A 16,904-nucleotide genomic window follows, 5' to 3' on the forward strand; every position below is an offset into this window, starting at 1 on the left:
AAAAAAAGCCGTGAATACTCTTCAGAAATGCATGTTGGTGTGACGTAATATCAATCATTTACTAAGCAGCAAAGAATTATTTCCAGGGTCTAAAGAAACTACTGGAAATTTGTAAGATTTTTGTGGCAGGCTTGGCGTCTGTAGCACAGTGGTTCCGGTGCCAGCCACAGACACTGAGGCTGACAACTGCAACAAGAACAAAAGAAATAGACAGGCATTGTGGCAGGCGCCTGTAGTCCCAGCTACGTGGGAGACTGAGTCAAGAGAATTGCTTAAGCCCAAGAGTTGGAGGTTGCTCTGAGCTGTGACTCCACGGCACTCTACCCAGGGTGACGTAGTGACAGTCCATATCAAAGAAAAATTTATTTTGTGGCAGAATCAATAAATATTTCAAAAAAAAAAAAAGAGACGGAGTCTCACTTTGTCACCCTTGGTAGAGTGATGTGACGTCACAGCTCACAGCAACCTTCAACTCCTGGGCTTAGGCGATTCTCTTGCCTCAGCCTCCTGAGTAGCTGGGACTACAGGTGCCTGCCACAACGCCCAGCTATTTTTTTGTTGCAGTTTGGCCGGGGCTGGGTTTGAACCCGCCACCCTCGGTATATAGGGCTGGCGCCCTACTCACTGAGCCACAGTGCTGCCTTTTTTTGTAGTTTTTTTGGCTGGCTCCAGGTTTGAACCCAACATCTCTGGTATATAGGGCTGGAGCCCTACTCCTTGAGTTACAGGCCCTGCCCCAAAGCACTTTCAAAGAGAATTAAAGTGGATCCCTCTCATGATGGAGAGAAGGTGAAAGAGACCGGGATCATTCTTTAATTTCCGGAAGCTTTTATTATTATTTTTTTTTGTAGAGACAGATTCTTGGTATGCTGCCCTTGGTAGAGTGCTATGGCATCACAGCTCACAGCAACCTCCAACTTTTGGGCTTAGGCGATTCTCGTGCTTCAGCCTCCAGAGTAGCTGGGACTACAGGCACCTGCCACAACAACCGGCTTTTTCTTTGTTGTTGTTGTAGTTGCCATTGTTGTTTGGCAGGCCTGTGCTGGGTTCAAACCCGTCAGCCCATGGTATATGTGGCTGGCTCCCTGGCCACTGAGCTACAGGAGTAGAGGCCTGAGTGGCGTTTATTGTTGTTGTTGCATATTTTTGTGTGCCATATAGTGATTAGTCTGATGGCTAGTAATATAGTTTGGGGACCACAGTAACTCACATTGCGTTTCCCAGTACTGGGGCCTAGCCATCAACCTGTAGGCCATAGACCTGCCCGTATCTATGATTCAGAAATAACACAGATAAGACACGCACATTGTCAAATGTAGGAACAATGATAATTAACATAAAATAAATGATAAATTAATCAGGTGCAGACAAAATAATATTATTGCAATTTTTACAAGAAAATTAACTGTATTCTGATGGGATTAGTCGGGAAAGCTATTTCTGACATTATTAAAAGCAAAAATGAAAGCTTTTGGGAGGCAAAGAAATATCTCCAGCTGGAGTAGTTCTACTATATCTTTTCACACAATTTGGATTTTGTGCTGAGTATCTTTCCTTTACCTCTCTAGATCTTCCTTCCATTCTTCTGCAACCTGCTCTGTGTCCTGGGAGGCTGACCCACATTGCCTTCTGACTTTGGGTAGGTGTGGCCAATGGAGAGCCACAGCCAGAGAAGGTCTGGACCTCTTACCTGTTGGCATCACTGGACTGAAAATCAGTACCTATCAGAAACCCCTCCACATAGCTCTCTGTGTGCCCAGGCTCTGAAAGCCACAGCTTCTCTTCCTTCTCAAGGCCTAGCAGTGGCACCAGAGCCCAAGTCTTACTATACACAGGTCACAGAGTTTCCTTGTCTCTTGATCACTCTCTTAAAATAGTACCTTTTATAGACTCTTCAAATTATTCAATTTCCTACCAGAGTTAACTGATAACACCCTGTAAGACTCTGCTGTTTTTGATCCTTATCCTATTTGAACTTGAAAATAAGTATGTCAAAATATTTAGAATATCTATTATACATGTTTCTCAATACAATGAAGCAAATGTTGTTTCTTTTTTTTTTGAGACAGAGTCTCCACTATGTCACACTCGGTAGAGTGCTATGGCATCACAACTCACAGCAACCTCAAACTCTTGGGCTTAAGAGATTCTCTTGCCTCAGCCTCCCAAGTAGCTGGAACTACAGGCGCCTGCCACAACACCTGGCTATTTTTTTGTTGCAGTTGTCGTTGTTTGGCAGGCCTGGGCTAGATTCAAACCCGCCAGCTCTGGCGTATGTGGCTGGCCCCCTAGCTGCTGAGCTACAGGTGCAGAGCCATGTTTTCTTATGGTTTAATCTTTCATACTGAAACAGAAAAATAAAAAAAGGGAAAGCAGGGAGAAAGAAGGAAGAAAAAATTAACAGTCAACTGAGAGTCAAAGGAAATTACAATCAATCAGTTGGGCAGCACACAGTAGTTTTTATGTATGTATGTATGTATGTATGTATGTATGTATGTATGTATGTATGTATGTATTGAGACAGAGTGCTCTGGAGTCAGAGCTCACAGCACCCTCAAACTGCTGGATTCTAGTGATCGTCTTGTCACAGCCTCCTGAGTTGCAGGAACTACAGTTGCCTGCCACCAGGCATGGCTTGTTTTTCTACTTTTATAGAGACGGATCTCACTTTTGCTCAGGCTGGTCTCTTCTGAGCTCAAGCAATCCATCCATCTCAGCCTCCCAGAGTGCTACAATTATAGGTGTGAACACCAAGTCTGGCTTACGCTTCATCATTTTTAAAGACTGAATTTTTGAGAACACAGATTCTGGGTTGAACCACATGGTCACTTACTCTGTGACATTGAGAAAGTTTTTTCCCCTCATCTTTGAACTGTTATAAAATCATATATATCGTATGTCATAGTACTGTTATAAATGTTAATGAAAAGACATTTGTATCAATTCTTAGCAAATTTAGGTCTTTGATAATTGTTGTATATTTATTTTTATTTGTTTTAATTTTAATTTTTTTTACTTATTTATTTTTATTTACTTTTTTCTTTCCCCTAGTCTTTACTGAAGACTATTAAAACAACATGTAATTTCGGGTGGCACCTGTGGCTCAGTGGGTAGGGCGCCCGCCCCATATACCGAAGGTGGCGGGTTCAAACCCGGCCTTGGCAGAACTGCAACTAAAAAATAGCTGGGCCTTGTGGCGGGCGCCTGTAGTCCCAGCTACTCTGGAGGCTGAGGCAAGAGAATCGCTTAAGCCCAAGAGCTGGAGGTTGCTGTGAGCTGTAACGTCACAGCCCTCTACCGAGGGCGATAAAGTGAGACTGTTTCTTAAAAAAAAAAAAAGAGAGAGAGAGAAACCCAACAACATGTAATTTGGCTTCTCCAATGAAAATATCAAATGGCGGGTGGTGCCTGTGGCTCAAAGGGGTAGGTATGCCGGAGGTGGTGGGTTCAAACCCAGCCCTGGCCAGAAACTGCAGAAAAAATAAATAAATTAGTTAATTAAAAAAAAAAAAAGAAAATATCAAATGGCAGATGACACTGGTGCAGCAGGAGAGCCTGGAAGCCCCAGGGACCCTGGAGTGGGTGGGCTGTGGTGGTTTCCATGGAAGCTTTGGCAGCAGCATTCGGGGCTGGGGTCATGACCCTGGTCGGGGTTCGGGGTTGGGGCTGAGGCTGCAGAGCTCGCCAAGGCAAGGTGGAGGACAAAGAGTGGATGCCCGTCACCATGAAGATCAAATCCCTGGAGGGATCTATCTCTTCTCCCTGCCCATTAAGGAATCTGAGATCATTGATTTTTTTCCTGGGGGCATTGCTCAAGGATGAGGTTTTGAAGATTATGCCAGTGTAAAACAGACCCACTCTGGCTAGCGGACCAGGTTCAAGCCATTTGTTGCCATTGGGGACTACAAGGGCCATGTCAGTCTGGGTGTTAAGTGTTCCAAGGAAGTAGTCACTGCCATCCGAGGGGCCATCATCCTGGCCAAGCTCTCTGTTTTCCTAGTGCGGAGATGCAGAGAGGCTACTGGGGGAATAAGATTGGCAAGCCTCACACTGTTCCTTGCAAGGTGACAGGCCGCTGTGGCTCGGTGCTGGTGCGTCTCATCCCTGCTCCTAGAGGAACTGGCATTGTCTCAGCACCTGTGCCTAAGAAGCTGCTAATGATGGCTGGGATCGATGACTGCTACACCTCAGCCAGGGGCTGCACTACCACCCTGGGCAACTTTGCCAAGGCCATTTTTGATGCCATTTCCAAGACCTATTGCTATCTCATTCCTGACCTCTGAAAAGAGACAGTGTTCACCAAGTCTCCTTACCAGGAACTCACCAACAATCTTGTCAAGACATACACCAGAGTCTCTGTGCAGAGGACCCACGCTCCAGCTGTGGTTATAACATAAGAGTTTTTTTGTTTGTTTGTTTGTTTTTTTTTTAGAGACAGAGTCCCAATTTGTCACCCTCAGTAGAGGGGTAGAATACAGCTCATAGCAACCTCAGGGCTTAGGCGATTCTCTCCCCTCAGCCTCTGAAGTAGCTAGGACCACAGGTGCCTGCAACAATGGCCAGCTATTTTTTTTTTTTTTTTTGTAGAGACAGAGTCTCACTTTATGGCTCTCGCTAGAGTGCCGTGGCCTCACCCAGCTCACAGCAACCTCCAACTCCTGGGCTTAAGCGATTCTCTTGCCTCAGCCTCCCGCTACAGGCACCCGCCACAACGCCTGGCTATTTTTTGTTTGTAGTTTGGCCGGGGCCGGGTTTGAACTCGCCACCCTCGGGATATGGGGCCGGCGCCCTACCACTGAGCCACAGGCTATTTTTTTTGTTGTTGCAGTTTGGCCAGGGCCAGGTTTGAACCCAGCACCCCCCCATATGGGGCCAGTGGCCTACCCACTGATCCACAGGCGCCACCCAACACTATAGGGTTTCCATACAAGAGTAATAAAGTGCATTACGTTTTTTAAAAAGCAAACAAACAAACAACAAAAAAATGACATGTAATTTGTGTATATTTTCATTGGATTTATTTAGAAATTAAAAGATTATAAAAATCTCCTAAAGGCTCAGCACCTATAGCTCAGTAGGTAGGGCGCTAGCCACATACACCCAGGCTGATGGGTTCGAACCCAGCCTGGGCCTGCCAAACAACAATGACAACTACAACAAAAAAAATAGTTGGGCGTTGTTGCAGGCACCTATAGTTCCAGCTACTTGGGAGGCTGAGGCAAGAGAATCGCTTATGCCCAAGAGTTAGAGGTTGCTGTGAACTGCGATGACACAGCACTCACTGGTGTGAGAAAGTGAGACACTGTCTCAAAAAAACAAAAACAAAAGCAAAAAAAACCCTCCTAAAACCACAAAAATTATTCATTTCAATCTGACCCAATTTTTTTTTTTTTTTTTTGTAGAGACAGATTCTCATTTTATAGCCCTCGGTAGAGTGCCGTGGAATCACACAGCTCACAGCAACCTCCAGCTCCTGGGCTTCAGCAATTCTCTTGCCTCAGCCTCCCAAGTAGCTGGGACTACAGGCACCCACCACAACGCCCAGCTATTTTTTGGTTGCAGTTCAGCCGGGGCCGGGTTTGAACCCGCCACCCTCGGTATATGGGGCCAGCGCCTTACTGACTGAGCCACAGGCGCCGCCCCCTCAATCTGATCCAATTTTAAGTAGTGTTTCATAAATTTAGAATTTTAGTCATGAATTTAAGATTCTCATGATCAATTTAGCTTATAGTTCATAAAACAGAACTTCTCATTTGAGAAGGTAAAAACAAAAACAGAACTAAACAGTAAAATGTCATAGAGAATTACAAAAACCTTGTCTACTAATTCTTGGATGACTGTTTGACCTTTTTTTACTATGTAATGTTTGGAAAAATCACATTGAAAGAATTAAGAGTTTTTTTTTTTTTTTTGAGACAGAGCCTCAAGCTGTCACCCTGGGTAGAGTGCCGTGACATCACAGTCCACAGTAACCTCCAACTCCTGGGCTCAAGCGAATCTCCTGCCTCCACTTCCCAAGTAGCTGGGACTACAGGCACCCGCCACAATGCTCGGCTACTTTTTTGTTGCAGCCATCATTGTTGTTTGGCGGCCTGTCCTGGATTTGAACCTGCCAGCTCAGGTGTATGTGGCTGGCGCCTTAGCCGCTTGAGCCACAGGTGCTAAGCCAAGAGTATTTTTTTTAATTGAAATATATAATTAATTTACCTCACTTCTAGGAAAATGCAATTTAAAAAATGTAGAATGCTTTACCAGCAAGTGTTAACACTTGAAAAAAGCAATATTAAATATACCAAAATAGGCTTGACACCCGTAGCACAGTGGTTATGGTGCCAGTGACAAGGGTGGTGGGTTTAAACCCAACCCAGGCCAGCTAAACAACAATGACAACTGCAAAAACAACAAAAAAATAGCTGGGCATTGTGGCAAGCGGCTATAGTCCTAGCTACTTGGGAGGCTAAGGCAAGAGAATTGCTTAAGCCCAAGAGTTTGAGGTTGCTGTGAGCTATGACATCACAGTACTCTACTGAGGATGGCAAAGTGAGACTGTCTCAAAAAAAAAAAATAAATAAAATAAATATACAAAAATATTAATGGCTTTCTTCTCATTATTAAGACATTTTCCTCCAGGCAGCGCCTGTGGCTCAGTGAGTAGAGCACTGGCCCCCCTCACAAAAACTCCCTTTTGTTGGAGTTTGACTGGGGACAAACTCCAACAAAAAAATAGCCAGGCATTGTGGTGGGTGCCTGTAGTCCCAGCTATAGGTAGGCTGAGGCAAGAGAATCGCCCTAGCCCAAGAGCTGGCTGTTGCTATGAGCTGTGATGCCGCAGCACTCTATTGAGGGCGACAAAGTGAGACTCCGTCTCTTAAAAAAACAAAGAATTATCCCAGATGGGTCTGGGTGAATATTTTATGAGGAGGACCCCCTGGGCAATTGAAGCAGCTTCAAAAATACACTACTGGGACCTGATCAAACTAAAAAGCTCTGCACAGCCAAGAACACAGTAAGTAAAGCAAGCAGACAGCCCTCAGAATGGGAGAATATATTTGCAGGTTATGTCTCAGACAAAGGTTTAATAACCAGAATCCACAGAGAACTCAAAAGTATAAGCAAGAAAAGAACAAGTGATCCCATCTCAGGCTGGGCAAGGGACTTGAAGAGAAACTTCTTTTTTTTTTTTTTTTTTGGCCAGGGCTGGGTTTGAACCTGCCACCTCTGGCATATGGGACTGGCGCCCTACTCCTTGAGCCACAGGCGCTGCCCGAAGAGAAACTTCTTGAAGAAGACAGGCGCATGGCCTACAGACATATGAAAAAATGTTCATCATCTTTAATCATCAGAGAAATGCAAATCAAAACTACTTTGAGATACCATCTAACTCCAGTAAGATTAGCCCATATCACAAAATCCCAAGACCAGAGCTGTTGGCATGGATATGGAGGAAAGGGAACACTTCCACACTGCTGGTGGGAATGCAAATTAATACATTCCTTTTGGAAAGATGTTTGGAGAACACGTAGAGATCTAAAAATAGATCTGCCATTCAATCCTATCATTCCTCTACTAGGTATATACCCAGAAGACCAAAAATCACATCATAACAAAGATATTTGTACCAGAATGTTTATTGCAGCCCAATTCATAATTGCTAAGTCATGGAAAAAGTGCCCAAAGTACCCATCAATCCACCAATGGATTAATAAATTGTGGTATATGTACACCATGGAATATTATGCAGCCTTAAAGAAAGATGGAGACTTTACCTCTTCCATGTTTACATGGATGGAGCTGGAACATATTCTTCTTAGTAAGGTATCTCAAGAATGGAAGAAAAAGTATCCAATGTACTCAGCCCTACTATGAAACTAATTTCTGGCTTTTCATATGAAAGCTATAACCCAGTTATAACCTAAGAATATGGGGAAGGGGGACAGGGAGGGAAGGGTGGGAGGAGGATGGGTGGAGGGAGAGTGACTGGTGGGATTACACCTGCAGTGAATCTTACAAGGGTCCATGTGAAACTTAGTAAATGTAGAATATAAATGTCTTAACACAATAACTAAGAAAATGCCAGGAAGGCTATGTTAACCAGTGTGATGAAAATGTGTCAAATGGTCTATAAAACCAGTGAATGGTGCCCCATGATCGCATTAACGTACACAGCTATGATTTAATAATAAAAAAATAAAATAAAAAAATAAAACCAGTGTATGGTGCCCCATGATCGCATTAATGTACACAGCTATGATTTAATAATAAAATAAAAAAAGAAAGAAAAAAAGAAATTTTTCTCTATTAATTTTATTTTGGTTCTTTTCTTCATTCACTAGTTAAATGAATTAAAAGAAAACCATATATGCTATCCGTATAATACAATATACAAAGAACACGTGATACATAGGTATATTATATGTTTGTATTTATATATATATTTAGAATCCAATATTAACAGAATGAAAGTTGAAAGAATGTATGATACAGAGTGTACATTTATATGTACAATAGTTCTCTAGAATATACTTTATTTTGTTCAGTAAAGTAAAAAATAAGTTATATTACTCTGAGTAAATACTTGGATATCTGTCTTTCCCTTAATATGACTGCCAATGTGCCAGGCACGCATACCATTTTGAACATGTTGTTGGCGGCACCTGTAGCTCAGAGGATAGGGCGCCAGCCACATACACTGAGGCTGGTGGGTTTGAACCCGGCCTGGCTCAGCTAACACAACAAGGACAACTGCAACAACAACAAAAAATAGCCTGGCATTGTGGCGGGCGCCTGTAGTCCCAGCTACTTGGGAGGCTGAGGTAAGAGAATCCCTTGAGCCCAAGAGTTGGATGTTGCTGTGAGCTGTGATGCCACAGCGCTGTACCCAGGGCAACAGCTTGAGATTCTGTCTCCAAAAAAAAAAAAAAAATTATTTTACTATTCAAATTCATATAAAATGGCTCATGTAGCACAGAAAACTTTTTCTTTTTTTTGAGACAGAGCCTCAAGCTGCCGCCCTGGGTAGAGTGCTGTGACATCATAGCTCACAGCAACCTTCAACTCCTGGGCTTAAGCGAGAAGCACAGAAAACTTTTTTTTTTTAATTTTTTTTATTGTTAAATCATAGCTGTGTACAAGAAAACTTTTTAAGTATAAATTTAAGAACAATTATAAAATTCAACTTGATTGAGACCATGACACGAATGGTATGGTGTGCATGTATATGTCTGAAAGACATTTGAAAAATATGTATGTGTGTTGTGGCGGGCGCCTGTAGTCCCAGCTACTTGGGAGGCTGAGGCAAGAGAATCGCTTAGGCCCAGGAGTTGGAGGTTGCTGTGAGCTGTGTGAGGCCACGGCACTCTACTGAGGGCCATAAAGTGAGACTTTGTCTCTACAAAAAAAAAAAAAAAAAATTAAAAAAAAAAAAGAAAAATATGTATGTGCTCATAAATAAAAATGTATATCTTCTTGACCAGGTGCGATGGCTCATGCCTGTAATCCCAGCACTCTAGGAGGCCAAGGCTGGTGGATCCTTTGAGTCAGGGGTTCAAGACCAGCCTGAGCAAAAGTGAGATCCCATCTCTACTAAAAATAGACAAACTAACCCAGACATTGTGGCAGGCACCTGTAGTCAAAGATAGTCAGGAGGCTGAGGCAAGCAGATCTCCTGACCCCAGGAGTTTGAGGTTGCTATGAGCTATGTGCCAAAGCACTTTACCCAGGGTGACGGAATGAAACTCTGCTTAAAAAAAAAAAAAACAATATTGGGCTGCACTTGTGGCTCAAAGGAGTAAGGCACTGGCCCCATATACCAGAGGTGGTGGGTTCAAACTCAGCCTTGGCCAAAAACTGCAAAACAAAACAAAAAACCAGTATCTTCTAAGTGTGAACAATATAAGCCACCTGTTTGATAATCGAAAATATTTAACCAGACATATTTCTGGTTATTCCCTTGTAAGAAGAGAATCAATTTTTTTTAAATTATTAAATCATGGCTGTGTACATTAATGTGATCATTGGGTACCATACACTGGTTTTATAGAACATTTGACACATTTTCATCACACTGGTTAACATAGCCTTCCTGGCATTTTCTTAGTTATTGTGTTAAGACATTTATATTCTACATTTACTAAGTTTCACATGTACCCTTGTAAGATGCACTGCAGGTGTAATCCCACCAGTCACCCTCCCTCTGCCCATCTCCCTCATTCCCTTCCCTCCCTCTCCCCTTTCCCCATATTCTTAGGATATAACTGGGTTGTAGCTTTCATATGAAAGCCATAAATTAGTTTCATATTAGGGCTGAGTACATTGGATAGTTTTTCTTCCATTCTTGAGATACTTTACTAAGAAGAATATGTTCCAGCTCCATCCATGTAAACATGAAGGAGGTAAAGTCTCCATCTTTCTTTAAGGCTGCATAATATTCCATGGTGTACATATACCACAATTTATTAATCCATTGGTGGATTGATGGGTACTTGGGCACTTTTTCCATGACTTAGTAATTATGAATTGGGCTGCAATAAACATTCTGGTACAAATATCTTTGTTATGATGTGATTTTTGGTCTTCTGGGTATATACCTAGTAGAGGAATGATAGGATTGAATGGCAGATCTATTTTTAGGTCTCTAAGTGTTCTCCAAACATCTTTCCAAAAGGAATGTATTAATTTGCATTCCCATCAGCAGTGTAGAAGTGTTCCCTTTTCTCCATATCCACACCAACAGCTCTGGTCTTGGGATTTTGTGATATGGGCTAATCTTACTGGAGTTAGATGGTATCTCAAAGTAGTTTTGATTTGCATTTCTCTGATGAAGAAAATAAATTTTTAATTTAAGGAAATTAAATTTTTTTTTTATTCCCATTTTACAAATGAATAAAGGAAGATTCTGAAGCAATCCCTTGGCTCCCTGGTTTACTCAGTTGCCATGCAGTAAATGTCTCTTCTCAGAGATATTTACAATATCTTGTTCTGCAAATTAGCTGAAGCATTTGGGCTACACTGGAAAGGCCTGCCCGAGACTGTGTTCTGTTATACTCCTATTTCCTTCATAGGTGTCTTCTCCTGTTGTCTGATACTCAAGTTACAAAAAGATAAAAACTCTGTCACATGGGCTGCAGAAACCATATTCTATTACAAATGTAAACCCTAACCTGTATTTTTGGTTTACTTTAAATTTTTTTTTTTTTTTTTTTGTAGAGACAGAGTCTCACTGTACCGCCCTCAGGTAGAGTGCCGTGGTGTCACACGGCTCACAGCAAACTCTAACACTTGGGCTTATGCGATTCTCTTGCCTCAGCCTCCCAAGCAGTTGGGACTACAGGCGCCCGCCACAACGCCCGGCTATTTTTTTGTTGCAGTTTGGCCGGGGCCGGGTTCGAACCTGCCACCCTCGGTATGTGGGGCAGGCGCCCTACTCACTGAGCCACAGGCACTGCCCTGGTTTACTTTAAATTTTATGATTAATGCTTTAGATAATTTTGTGAAACCATAAAACATAGCTAATATTAGCGATAAAGGTAGGTTATATATTGCTATATTATCTATCACTGAGTTCAGTTTTTATTTGTTTGTCTGTTTTCCACCTTTAGTTGGGGTTTTCGTTTTTCCAGTCATTAAAAACAAACAGGGGCGGCGCCTGTGGCTCAGTGGGTGGAGTGCCGGCCCCATATACTGAGGGTGGCGGGTTCAAACCCGGCCCGTGCCAAACTGCAACAAAAAAATAGCCGGCGTAGTGGCAGGTGCCTGTGGTTCCAGCTACTAGGGAGGCTGAGGCAAGAGAATCACCTAAGCCCAAGAGCTGGAGGTTGTGTGAACAGTGTGACGCCACAGCACTCTACCAAGGGTGACAAAGTAAGACTCTGTCTCTACAAAAACAAACAAACAAACAAAAACTAAAAAACAAAAAAGAAACAAATGAACAGGCTCAGCACCTGTAGCTCAAGTGGCTAAGGTGCCAGTCACATACACCAGAGCTGGTGGGTTCTAATACAGCCCGGGCCTGCTAAACAACAATGACAACTACAACCAAAAAATAGTTGGGCATTGTGGCAGGTGCCTGTAGTTCCAGCTACTTAGGAGGCTGAGGCAAGAGAATTGCCTAAGCCCAGGAGTTGGAGGTTGCTGTGAGCTGTGATGCCATAGCACTCTACCCAGGGTGACAGCTTGAGGCTCTGTCTCAAAAAACAAACAAACCCATGTCATTGTAACCTATGGTTGTTTGGGAAAGCAGTTCCTTCTGATAGTTTTTCTGCTTTGGTTGTTTGAATTAAACTTGAATTAAATTTGCCTCAGCTATATTTTGAAACCCACTATAACAGAAGCTGAACATAAGCTTTGTGGCAATAGGAAGTTTTGTTTTCTTCACTGATATATTCCAAATACAGTTCTGGCACATTGTAGAGGTAAACAATAAATTCTTGTTGTCTATCAAACTTTTTTTTTTTTTGAGACAGAGTCTCACTTTATCGCTCTTGGTAGAGTGCTGTGACGTCATAGCTCACAGCAACCTCCAACTCCTGGGCTTAGGCAATTCTCTTGCCTCAGCCTCCCGAGTAGCTAGGACTACAGGCACCCGCCACAACACCCGGCTATTTATTGTTGCAGTTTGGCCGGGGCTGGGTTCAAACCTGCCACCCTTGGTATATGGGGCCATGGCCCTACCCACTGAGCCACAGACGCCGCCCTGTCTATTAAACTTTTTGATTGTTACGAATATACACAATACAAAACTGTTTTTAAGATTAAAAGGAAAATCTTTCCATCCACAATCTTTTTTTTTTTTTTTTGTAGAGACAGAGTACTGCCCTCGGGTAGAGTGCCGTGGCGTCACACGGCTCACAGCAACCTCTAACTCTTGGGCTTACGCGATTCTCTTGCCTCAGCCTCCTGAGCAGCTGGGACTACAGGCGCCTGCCACAATGTCCGGCTATTTTTTTTTTGTTGTTGTTGCAGTTTGGCCGGGGCTGGGTTTGAACCCGCCACCCTCCACATATGGGGCTGGCGCCCTACTCACTGAGCCACAGACACTGCCATCCACAATCTTGATTCCTATTAAGTAGTGTTTATCCCTGCAGATTTTTTTCTATACATACCTTCTTTTCTTTAATTCTTAGGGAGGATTTACATATTTCATAGGTTAACTTGCTATTTGTATTTCTTATTCTTATCTCTTATTTTATTTTCCTCTTATGAAGAATGTTAACTATAACAAGCTTCTGCACTTCTGTTCTATAGCATTAACTATAATTCATTCCTCTCCTTTGTATTTTAAGAACATTTGGTAGGTTAAGTCACATCCTGAAATTTCTAGAAACTAATTCTGATTTGCTACTAAAATGCTATGTGAACCTGGACAAGTTATGACATCTCTAGGTATTAGATTTCTTGTCTATAAAATGTAAGCAACCAATGAGTTGGTGTAAATATTAGACCAATCTTGGTCAGAAAACAGGTAATGAATGACTCTTACACATCTCAGGATCTGATCCCTTGTCATCACTAAGCAGGAATCAAATAAACGGCATTTGCTACAATATTAAGAGCCGATAATATTTTTTTAGTATATGTGCTGACGAAGCGAGCATTAAGAGCCAATAATAGTCATTTAGTTTTTTACTTATGTGATTAGCAAATTCATTTTAAATGAACACTGGAGAAGTTTGGATAATATTTGAATACTACTTCATCATACTATCAAAATTTAGAAAGCACTTGTAAATCACAAACACTATAAAATATTTTCAACAGTTACCCAGATTATTTAGGATGAACCAGAATTAGAATGAAAATCTCTTTTGGGGGCGGCTCCTGTGGCTCAGTGAGTAGGGCGCCAGCCCCATATGAGGCCGGCTCCTGTGGCCTCAGTGAGTAGGGTGGCGGTTTCAAACCCAGCCCCGGCCAAACTGCAACAAAAAAAAAATAGCCGGGCGTTGTGGCAGGCGCCTGTAGTCCCAGCTGCTCTGGAGGCTGAGGCAAGAGAATCGCGTAAGCCCAAGAGTTAGAGGTTGCTGTGAGCCGTGTGACGCCACGGCACTCTACCTGAGGGCAGTACAGTGAGACTCTGTCTCTACAAAAAAAAAAAAAAAGGAAAAAGAAAATCTCTTTTGGATTTACTAATGCATTTTAAAATTTCCTTCAGTTTTGTAAGTGCATTTGCAGATACAAATTCAAACTTGATCCTAACTGATGATATTATTATTATTACATACTTTTTTTTTTTTGAGTCTCACTCTGTAAGCCTGGGTAGAGTGTCTTGGTGTCATAACTTACAGAAACCTCAAACTCTTGCCTCCTGAGTAGCTGGGACTATAGGTGGCTGCCACACACCTGTGTAGTTTTTCTACTTTTAGTAGAGGCAGGGTCTCACTCTTGCTCAGGCTGGTCTGGAACTCCTGAGCTTAAGGGATCCACCGGCCTCAATCTCCTTGAGTGCTGGGATTACATGCATGAGCTACTTCACCCACCCTAACTGATAATATTTTAAAAGAATATCTAGTCAAAGAATAAAGAGGTTGCTCTAGGTGTTAATATGAAAAGGGTAAGAAAATATAATTAACATTAAAAAAATACAACTGCAAGACATAAGCCATTTTTATAGCCTTCTAAGAATCTATTTACAAAAGTCCCTGGAATTTTTGTTTATTTAGAATGGATAAATTAAAGTTAACATGGCAGGAAATTTCATTTAATAAAAGTTCCTTTCTTTTTTTTTTGGTTGGGGCTGGGTTTGAACCTGCCACCTCCGGCATATGGGACCAGCGCCCTACTCCTTGAGCCACAGGCGTTGCCCTAATAAAAGTTTCTTAAACACACACAAGGAATATTGCCATGTTTGACTGCTAACTAACCTGTCATTTGTGTTAATTAGCCATGAATAAGTTAGTGCTGGTTCCTGCAGTGGTTCTCAACCTTCCTAATGCCACAATGTATTTTCATTGTTAAAAAGGGGTTGTGGGGGCGGCGCCTGTGGCTCAGTGAGTAGGGCGCCGGCCCCATATGCCGAGGGTGGCGGGTTCAAACCCAGCCCCGGCCAAACGGCAACAAAAAAATAGCCGGGCGTTGTGGCGGGCGCCTGTTGTCCCAGCTGCTCGGGAGGCTGAGGCAGGAGAATCGCCTAAGCCCAGGAGTTGGAGGTTGCTGTGAGCCGTGTGACGCCACGGCACTCTACCGAGGGCAATAAAGTGAAACTCTGTCTCTACAAAAAAAAAAAAAGGGGTTGTGACCACAGGGGTTGAGAACTGCTGCTTTATGGACTTTTTTTTTTTTTTTTGTAGAGACAAAGTCTTACTTTATGGCCCTCCGTACAGTGCTGTGGCGTCACAGCTCACAGCAACCTCCAACTCCTGGGCTTAGGTGATTCTCTTGCCTTAGCCTCCCAAGAAGATGGCACTACGGGTGCCTGCTCTGATGCCTGGCTATTTTTTTGTTGCAGTTTGGCTGGGGCCGGGTTTGAACCCGCCACCCTCGATATATGGGGCCGGTGCCTACCCACTGAGCCGCAGGCACCGCTGGATTTATGGACTCTTACATTGCCAAATCAGGTTGTCTAAGAAGATCCAGGCACAACAGTAAACTCGTTGAAATTATATTGAAAACCATATTGGAATAGCTGGGTGTTGTGGTGGGTGCCTGTAGTACGAGCTACTCAGGAGGCTGAGGCAAGAGAATCGCCTAGGAGTTGGAGATTACTGTGAGCTGTGATGCTACAGCACTCTACCGAGGGCCACAAAGTCAGACTGTCTCTAAAAAAAAAAAGAAAGAAAGAAAGAGGGCAGCGCCTGTGGCTCAAAGGAGTAGGGCGCTGGCCCCATATGCTGGAGGTGGCAGGTTCAAGTCCAGCCCTGACCAAAAACTGCAAAAAAAAAAAAGAAAGAAAGAAAACAATATTGGAATTAAAATTAAAAGACATGCTTTGTTACTATGTGAAGCATTTTTTCATTATGCTTATTGCCTTAAGGGCTTTAGAAAGTTTGGAAAACCAGTTACTGAATTTTAATACATGAAATCCACACCTGAAAAGAGCAGATCATGACCCCACAGAAGTCTAAAAATAACCTTCTGATGCCTTTAGACCTTGATTATGTTACAATATTCTTCCTGGATTGCCAAATCAAGAATTACTGCTCATGCAGCCTGTAATAGGTGAGGGACATTTGGTGTGGTCATTTGGTTTGTTGAAGCAGGAACCACAGGAATATTTAATCCCTTATGTAAAACTTACCAAATTTCTGCTTCCTGTCTGCTGAATAAGAAAATCTATTTATAGACTTGTAAAGCGTGGCAGGGTTTTCTTTAGGTGATAAAAATGTAAGCCAAGTCTTCCCTTGTATTGAAAACAGTTTGGGGTAGCACCTGTGGCTCAGTGAGTAGGGCTCTAGCCCCATATACTGAAGGTGGAGGGTTTCAACCGGCCCCGGCCAAACTGCAAGAAAAATAGCTGGGCGATGTGTAGCAACCTCCCAGCTACTCTGGAGGCTTGAGGCAAGAGAATCACTGAAGCCCAAGAGTTTGAGGTTGCAGTGGGCTGTGACACCCAGCACTCTACTGATGTGACATAGTGAGACTCTGTCTCAAAAAAATAAAATAAAATAAAATAAAATAAATTATCTGGCTCGGCGCCTGTGGCTCAAGTGGCTAAGGCGTCAGACACATATACCTGAGCTGGCGGGTTCGAATCTAGCCCCAGGGCTGCCAAACAACAACGATGGCTGCAACCAAAAAATAGCCAGGCATTGTGGCGGGTGCCTGTGGTCCCAGCTACTTGGGAGGCTGAGGCAGGAGAATCGTTTGAGCCCAGGAGTTGGAGGTTGCTGTGAGCTGTGATGCCACAGCACTCTACCCAGGGGGATAAAGTGAGACTCTGTCTCAAGAAAAAAGAAAAGAAAGAAAAGAAAAAA

The 16,904-nt window shown here is 42.9% G+C and overlaps 1 pseudogene; it reads left to right on the plus strand.

The window, feature by feature from the left end:
• The first annotated feature begins 3,524 nt into the window (after positions 1-3,524).
• LOC128567740 (40S ribosomal protein S2-like) lies at positions 3,525-4,397 on the plus strand (annotated as a pseudogene).
• The last annotated feature ends 12,507 nt before the right edge of the window (positions 4,398-16,904 follow it).

This window comes from Nycticebus coucang, chromosome 16 (assembly GCF_027406575.1).
Source record: "Nycticebus coucang isolate mNycCou1 chromosome 16, mNycCou1.pri, whole genome shotgun sequence".
NCBI lineage: Eukaryota > Metazoa > Chordata > Mammalia > Primates > Lorisidae > Nycticebus > Nycticebus coucang.